The sequence below is a fragment of the Peromyscus eremicus genome, chromosome 16_21, assembly GCF_949786415.1.
Source record: "Peromyscus eremicus chromosome 16_21, PerEre_H2_v1, whole genome shotgun sequence".
NCBI classification, from domain to species: Eukaryota; Metazoa; Chordata; class Mammalia; order Rodentia; family Cricetidae; genus Peromyscus; species Peromyscus eremicus.
Genome location: NC_081432.1, coordinates 40,961,040 through 40,970,111, shown reverse-complemented (window position 1 = coordinate 40,970,111; position 9,072 = coordinate 40,961,040).

The following is a 9,072-nucleotide window of genomic DNA, read 5'->3' as shown; positions in this document are numbered from 1 at the left end:
TTTTGTTGGTTTGTTTGTGAGCTCAAAAGATGGTTGAGTCATTGGAGAAGAGGAAACCTCAGTTGAGAAAATTCCCCCATCAGATCGGCCTAAAGGCAAGCCTGTGGGACATTTTCTTGACTGATGATTAATGTGGAAGGTCTCATCCTACTGCGGGTGATGCCACCCCTGGACAGGTAGTCCTGTATACAAAAGAAAGCAGACTGAACAAGGATGGAAAAGCAAGCCAGCCATTAAGCAGCATTTCTTCGTGGTTTGTGCTTTGGTTCCTGACTTGAGTTCCTTACCTTACTCAGTGATTGATTGCAACTGTAAACTGAAATAAACCCTTTATCCTCCACAACAAGTTGCTTTGGGTCAGAGTGTTTTCTCACAGCAATAGAAACCCTAACTAAGACCATGCAAAGGGAAGTGGTGTTATTTGCTCTGGAAAGAAAGATATTTTCCTAAGCAACTTATCTGCATCTCTTGTTGAAGAATACCTTATCCTGGGGTCAGTAGCACAAAGAAAATTTTTCTGAAAGGGTTTTAGTGGACTTGATAATATTAAACTATATTATTTCTTATGAATATAAAGCAAGCACCCAGTTATGCCTTAAATTAATGGTAATGAAAAAACATCTAAAGTAGAATTGCAGTTAAATGTTAGCTCAGGTTGCAGGATTCCAACTTAATTTTTAAAGTAAGTCTGTATTTTTCCCTTTCTCTACTACTTAATCCGAAGAATTCTAGATTCTAATTAAAAGCAAGTTGTCTATGTTTAATGAGTATTCAATATCAGTAACAAAAGCAGTTCATAAAGAAGAGAAGAGGGATTATATTCCTTCTTTCAGAGCACAAATGTATCTCAATCAAAACAAATTAGCACTCAAGCTATGGCCATGAGCCGTGAATCATGGCAAAAACTTTTGTTGGACCAAGATTACCAATCTGGAAAAAGGGAAATCACCTTAATATAATTGATAATCATATTCTGTGCTAGGTAGGGGAAGAAATACATTTTTTTTCTCTGCATAATTTTATGTAATCCTTACTGTAGTCTCTTTTATACAAAACATTGACAGTGACTTTAGGCTCATAAAATAATGAATAGTAAATGTAACCCATTTCCCCATTAAAAAGCTGCGCCATAATTTTGTTTTTAGAAAAGCTGAAATAGAGTATTTTTCTATTTTTGAAATCAGCCAAGAATGAGCACCTTTGTTTCTAAATCACTGTGTGTTACTTTAGACTATTTTCTAGGGCTGTACTTACTTGTCTAAGATTGTGTACCCTTAATAATTATCACATCTGTCATAAAGTGCTCTTTGAAGAATGGAACCTGTTCCTCCTAACAGGGTGTGAGTACTCCCACTGCCAGTTCCTGCACCATTCATGCATCCTGGCAATTTCCTGGGTAAAATGATATATAATTATATATAAAATTAAAATGATTTATAATTATATATAATTTCATATATATATGAAATTGTCTTTTATTTAAATTTCTTTGATTATTAGTGATAATTGGTGAATAATAATTGAATTATTAGTGAATAGAACAGAACAACATTTATTGTTCATATTTATATTTTTCTATCAACTTCATTTGCTCACTTTTATACATGGTTCATTTTATGTATTGTTTATAGAAACTACACTAATGTTATTGTAACCTTCTAATGTGTGAGATTTTTCTCACTCTACTTTTTGGTTTATGGCAAGATTTTGTACGTTACTATTTGATCTATATGGCATTTATTTCAGTAAAAGATGATAGTAATTCAACTCAGCTTTTATTCCTAGTGATTTTAAGTCTTTCCAGTAATGACAATCACTGTTATCACTAGTCAACAGAGTAGAAATGTTACAACCTTGGGATGGTCTCAGCTTTTGTTACACAGACTTTCATTGTATATAGTTGTAAGTCAACTGTCCTCTATGCAGTTTTATAATCAAATCCTGCACATGGAAAGCATTCCTAGTTTAAAAACAAAAACACAAAAAACAAACACACACATAAAACCCAGCTTTCAGTATACCTGAACTTCAGCACTAGTTTTACCAAAACCGGAATCTGTCTATCATATATGACTAATGATAAACAGCCTTAATTGGTTCAGTCCTCTTAAAGAAGTTCCCTAACAGTGGGCACCAAATTCTTTACATGCACTCAGCACTTGACGTTGAGCTGATGATTTTTTGGTGAGTTGGTGGAATCCTGTGTCTTGCATTAGATCCTTTACATTAGAAGATGTTTGGAAACATCGTTTACCCTGACATACTAGACACAAGAAGTATTCCTTCAGTTTGACAACCCAAAATATTCTGGTAGTCGGAATGAGAATGGTTCTCATAGGCTCATATGTTTGAATTTTTGGTCCCTAGTTGGTAGAAATGTTTGAGAAGGATTAAGAGGTGTGAGCTTGTTGGAGGAAGTGTGCCACTGGGAATGGACTTTCAGGTTTCAATTCCCTATGCCATGCCAATTCCCCCCACCCTGACTTATGCTTTTGGATCAGATATGAGCTCTCAGCTACTGCTCCAGCACCATGCCTGCCTGTCGCCATACTCCCCATCATGTTAACCATGGACTCACCCTCTGAAACTGTAAGTAAATAAATGCCACAAATAAATGCCTTGATCATGGTGTTTGTCAAGGCAATGGAATGGTAACTAAAATATTCCCAGACACTAAAAACTACAAGAGTCTCTTCAGTTAAAATATACTCCCTTCTGGGTTTAAAAACAGTAGGTTTTTTATTTTATTTTATAATTTAATTTAATTTTACATATCAGCCACAGATTCCCTTGTTCTCCCCCCTCCCGCCACCCCCACCCCCCATTCCCATCTCCTCCAGGGCAAAGACTCCCCTGAGGATTGAGTTCAACCTGGTAGATGCAGTCCAGGCAGGTCCAGTCCCCTCCTCCCAGGCTGAGCCAAGTGTCCCTGTATAAGCCCTAGGTTTCAAACAGCCAACTCATGCAATGAGCACAGGACCCAGTCCCACTGCCTGGATGCCTCCCAAACAGATCAAACTAATCAACTGTCTCACTTATCCAGAGGGCCTGCTCCAGTTGGGAGCTCCTCAGCTATTGGTTCATAGTTCATGTGTTTCCATTCGTTTGGCTATTTGTCCCTGTGCTTTTTCCAACCTTGGTCTCAACAATTCTCGCTCATACAAACCTCCCTCTTTCTTGCCAATTGGACTCCTGGAGCTCCACCTGGGGCCTGGCCATAGATCTCTGCATCTGGTTCCCTCAGTCATTGGATGGGGTTTCTAGCATGACAATTAGGGTGTTTGGCCACCCTATCACCAGAGTAGGTCAGTGCTAGAAAGGCCCACAGAAATCCACAAAGATACCCCCACAAAAAAATAGATTTTTTTAAAGTAATGTATAATTACTTGAAAAATTTAAATAATGCTAAAAAGGTGGGCAATAAGAACAAAATAGCCAGGGAATTTGAAATTTTTAAAGTGTTACATTTATTAAAAATTTCAGGAAAATCATATAAGTTCTTCCAGTCTTAGTTTATTTTCCCCTTAAGACTCTGTTTCCCATTTCCTATATGCTATTTCTATTATACACTGAGAAGAAAGATATATAGCTAAAAATCATGAATCTAAGTTATTAGAACAATCCAAATTAGTAAATACAATGTCAGTCTCTGTTATTTGGCAGACAGAAAGCATACACCAAAATTTGTATCAAAGATAAATAATGTTTTTAGGTGTGATGGAACTTTCTATGCTTGTTTATCACCAAGAAGGTTCAGACTTTGACCCTCAGGTCTTCAAAAGATGTCCACTGCATCAACCCACATTCAAAGACAGAAACAGGGAAGAAGCAAGGGGTTATGCCAGGTCTGTATATTCCTGTTTTTAAGGGAAATAAGCTTTATTTTAAAAACTTTGCCTTAGATCTTATTGGCCTGGCACAAATCCTCTGTTAGGACTCTTATCTCCATGAAAGAAATATTTGTAAACTAGGAGAATAAGAAAGGAAATTATTAATAGAACCTAAGATTCCAAAGAAACAGAGCAAGACTTCAGTGCAAGATCTAACTTTGATCAGCTGCATAGAAAGGACAAACCATTTGCAGGATCTACTATACATGATACCAAAGACAAAACTCATGATAATGATGATATTACATGGTTTCTAAGTGGTTATGGTATGAAGGCCTGCCTCTAACAAAAATTTATGTACTGTAAGAATATTAACTTTGTTTTACAAATGAGAATTACCCAGTTGGTTATTTATTTATTTGTTTGTTTGTTTGTTTATTTGTTTGGTGGGGGATTCTTTCAATGTCTATGAAGCAAAATTTATTTTTGCAAAGTACTGTGATCAATCTATTGTTTTGGGTGGCTTCCAGAGATTTAACCAATTATGGATCAAAGATATTTAAAAATAATATCCCCTTAGTGAACATTGTTGTATAACAGCTTCCTCTGAAATTGAAACATTCCATCCTGCAGGAAAGCTTTTTAAACAAGGAAGTAAACAACTCAAAACAGCTTTAGGAAGTCCCTGAAACTGACTAGATTGACTAGACCCCCCTCCCTGGCAGAGTAAGCAATAAAAGCTGAACTTCTCTCAGACAAGTGGAGTTAAGATACAGGGAAGACTCTCAGACATGCCAAGCTGAAAATCAACTCTGAGACCAGACCAGTTGCCTCAAAGAAGCAAAAACCAGAGGAACAGCCTGGAAGTGGTTTAGACCAACTGAGGCACTTAGGAAATACCCTCTATAACCTGTTGAGCTGCCTGCAGGCTATGCAGTATGCTCCAGATTCCCAGATTCATGAGCTGTCACCCATGCTACGGTGGGCCTTGGTGATGCAGCTCTGTTTTTCAGTAATTTCTGCTCCTATAAGTAACTCCTTACCCATATTCCTGTAAGTAACCCCAATAAAACTCGTGGTTCATCAACTTGGACTTTGGTGGTATCTGTGCTTTGGTATGTTGTGGATTCCTACCTGGTGTGTGTAGACATATGGTATGTGCATCATCTCCCCAGAAAATGTTTTGTCACATAACAAGTGTGATCTTACTTCCTTCTGTCATTGTCCCTTTAAAAATACAGCACAAGTATTTGCATAACATTTACCATGTGTTTGATATTACAGATAATCTAGAGACGACTTAGAGTTTAGAGGAGGGTATGTGAGTGATATACAAATACTGAACTATTTCATGTAAGAGGTGCCATGAATTTTGGAATCTGTGGCGGTTAATTTTCATTGTCAACTTGACTGGATTTAGAACGGCCCAGGAGACACACCTCTTGGGTATGTCTGAGAGGGAGATTCCATCAAGGATTAACTAAGCAGAGACCACATACCCTGAATATGCATGACAGTGTCCTACCCGCTAGGGTCCCAGACTGAAAAGGGGGATGGGGAGAAGAAAGCCAGCTGAAGACCAGCCCTTATGTCTCCCTGCCTGCTGACTGAAGAGGCAGTGTGACCAGTATTTGTATCCCTTCTTAACCATGAGACTGCTGACTGAGGAGGCAGTGTGACCAGCATCTGTATCCCCTCTTAACCATCAGACAAAACTAAGTTCTTCTTTCCTGAAGTTGCTCTGTCAAGTATGTTGCCCCAGCAATGGGAAAGAAATGGATACAGTATCTGTGGGGAGAACTGGAGAAAACCTCACCTATGCAAGTTCATCAAGAGGTGCTTCCTCACTAAAACACTTCTCCTTTGTGGAGAAAATAATATATTATAATTTTATAATTATAAATATGTATATAAATACAGAGATACAGTTTACCTTTTTTTTTTTTTTGTAAGTAAAACCAAGTGTGGAAACCATGAAGAGACATCAGTGACACTCCAACAGCCAGTGGCCAATATCCACTTCCACTGTGGAGGCACATACACACACTGTATAAACAGTATTCGGAAATGGTGCTGGAGGTGTTTTTATGCAGTCGACTGAAGTAGGAACAACCATATTATTCTCTTTCAGTATCAACGCCATAGGCTGAGGCATGCTGGAAAACTGAGAGACTATACTTCATAATATAATTAAGTAGTGACTGAACATGGGACTAAGATCACTACCTTAAGGATTTGTCAGACTAATCCAAAATGTTCCCAAGAAAATTCTTGTGAATCTTAGGAGGAAAAATGGCACAAGAGAATAGAATACTGAGTTTTAGTAAAAATCCTCTGAAGTAAAGATTTTTAACCAAAATGAAGATGGCTAGTTAAGGCCTTATACAAGTGCTGTCCCCCACCCATTGACGTGATTTTACAAAGCTCTTGCTCTAGTATATGCAGACTTATATATGCTTTCTAAGAAAAGTTATATTTTCCCCCAAAATGGTGGGGAAGGTAAGAGAACATGGCTCACTTCTGATCCCAATACCACAAAATCTTCCAGTTCAAAGACTTTGTGCTTCCTCAATAGTAGTGGCTAACAAGTTTGTAAATTGTGTTTTGCCTCCTACTTTTCTGAAATATGGGTGAAATCAGTGTTCTTACTCATGTTAAGATCAGGATAGAACTCAAAATCCATGTCTTCTCATTATGCTTTTTATAACTGATACACATTGTACAACTTGGAACTCTCACATAGTGACTGAAAGAACCAAACAGAATGGCTGCTGACTCAAGAATGGTTTCTTCACTTTCGCTGTGTCTTTCTTTTGGATACTTGCTAAGTGGAAAAGTCCTGTGACATCTGTCTACTGAGTCAGATAAGGGACAAATGAGAAAAGTCAACACCCCTACAGATAATTGGGGTTAATCCTACAACTGCTCTGGGTACCCTTCCCTGGAACCATTCCTACAACCACCTGCAGATGACTTTTAGGGACCAGCTACTAACTTCCCTCAGCCCAATGTGAACTCCAAGCACTGGCAAGGGGTCCCAGCATTTTTCTCGGTATCTTGCTCCCTCTCTGTGAGACCGAATGTATTTCTTAGGCTATTTTGTTGCAAGTCTTCGCTTCCTACCATCCCAGTCTGAGTTTCTACCTAACTAAAACCTCTTCTAAGGCATTTATAAAGAACAGCATTGAGTTGTCTTTGACTGAAGTATTGGTCAATTCATTGGTTTCCACTGAATTAATGTAATAATTTAAAAATTATTTTCTTATCTATTCCTCTTGTAGAAATATTAATCAATACATGGCCCAAATAGTTTATTTCCTTCCCACTGTCACCACCGCCTCCCTGGGGAGGCTCTAATTAGAGGGAATGGCTAAAAACTTTCAGGCTCATTACCCACAATGTTTCAATGAATATAAAAGATTTGCCATGGTTTCTGAAAGCCGCACTGGGTGGAAATCATAAGGGCAAAAATATACCTCTGTGCTTTAGAATCAGGATGGTTTGAACATCTTCCCTTACAAATAAAATACTAAGAATGTTCTTCATGGAAATGACAGCAATTAATAGCCACCATTTATTGCCTCATGAACATAAGCATGAATGCCAGAGGTGAAAAAGCTATTTATTTTTTTATATTAATATTAAACCATAGCTACTTCTTTTATTGTTCATAGAGCTAATGACAGTCAACACCCAACAGTAGATAGCATAATTAGGACCTAAAAATGATTGCTATTTCCTGTGAAAGGTTACATCTAATTAGAGGACATGAGATAGGCCCCATAACAAAAATAATAAGACCAAGGAACAGCAAAGAATTGGAGCCACAGGCAAGGTAAATTAATTCCTAAAGTTTTCATTGTTTGCCTCTCATGTCATTCTCGCTTGGATTAGGTGGAATGTCTCCTCCATCTTTCATTTCTACTCTTCTAGTCAGCAACAAAACCAAGCCAACAACTGAGCAATTGTCAGGGTTCTCTAGAGAAACTGAACAAATCACAAAAAAAGTGTTTGTATATGTGAGTGTGTGTGTGTGTGTGTGAGTGTGTGAGTGTGTGTGTGTGTGTGTGTGTGTGTGTGTGTGTGTGAGAGAGAGAGAGAGAGAGAGAGAGAGAGAGAGAGAGAGAGAGAGAGATTTAATTTGAAAGAATCTGCTCATGTATTTGCCCAGGGACTAGGCTTGCAAGCTAACTCTATGGAGAAGAGCCACAGGCTGGAAACACAGGTATAAAGCTGTTGTTGGCCTTTTGAATTCAAAGTTTGTATAACTGGAAACTTGGGCAATATTTCTAAGTTAAAATCTTGAGTCATAATTCTTCTTTTTTTTTTCCTTCAGGAAAGCCTAATCTTTGTTTTTAAGGGTTTAAATAACTGAAGACTTCCGCATAAGTCATCAGAGTTAATCTGCTTATTTAAAGTCAGTTGAGTGTATGTATATTTTAGTGTCTGCAGGATATCAACAGAGACATTAATTAACTGTATTAATGTTTAGTTAAACTATTGGATATTGGAGACCACTGACGCTGGTAAAGAAAATGAACTGTGGTCTCAACTTAAGAGAAAGCAGTTTCCAGATTACAATAGTGATATAGTAGTCCCCACTATACTTACTTGTGACTCAACATGGCCATTTAATGATGTAATGAGTGTCAGTTGCTTAGCACTCTGGTCGGAATATACAAAAATATGGATTAGTATTTGATTATTTTAAATTTCAGACCTCATTTTGAATATCCAGACAAGTAGCTGAAATACAGTGCTACAGAACTTACCAATGTGGTAGGTATACCAGTTTCCTCCATGATTTGAGCTGCAAAGTATGGCAGAGTAAAAGGATGGTTTTGTTATAATGAAGGAATAATGAAACACACTTATACAGAGAAGTAATGAGGACAACATCTGGGCTAGGAATGTAGGGGGTCATGTACAAGAGGAGGACAGGGTTCACAAGCTACTAAAAAGACTTCACAGTCCTCTCCATTGTCCTCCCCTTTTATGTCCATTATTAAGTAAACAAATATGGCTTAAGCTCTTCAAATCTCTTTCTTTCCCTTCCCAGCATAATTATTCTAAAACAAAAGGATACTCATATCATCCCCATGTTAAGGTCTGCTGAAAACTACCCACAATTCTTCACTACGTGCCATAACATGTGATGTTAGTGACTGCCAGGCCTTCCTCTTTCACTATTCCCCACACCTTGTATATTCATGTTTAAATGCATGTTGAACCCATTTCTATT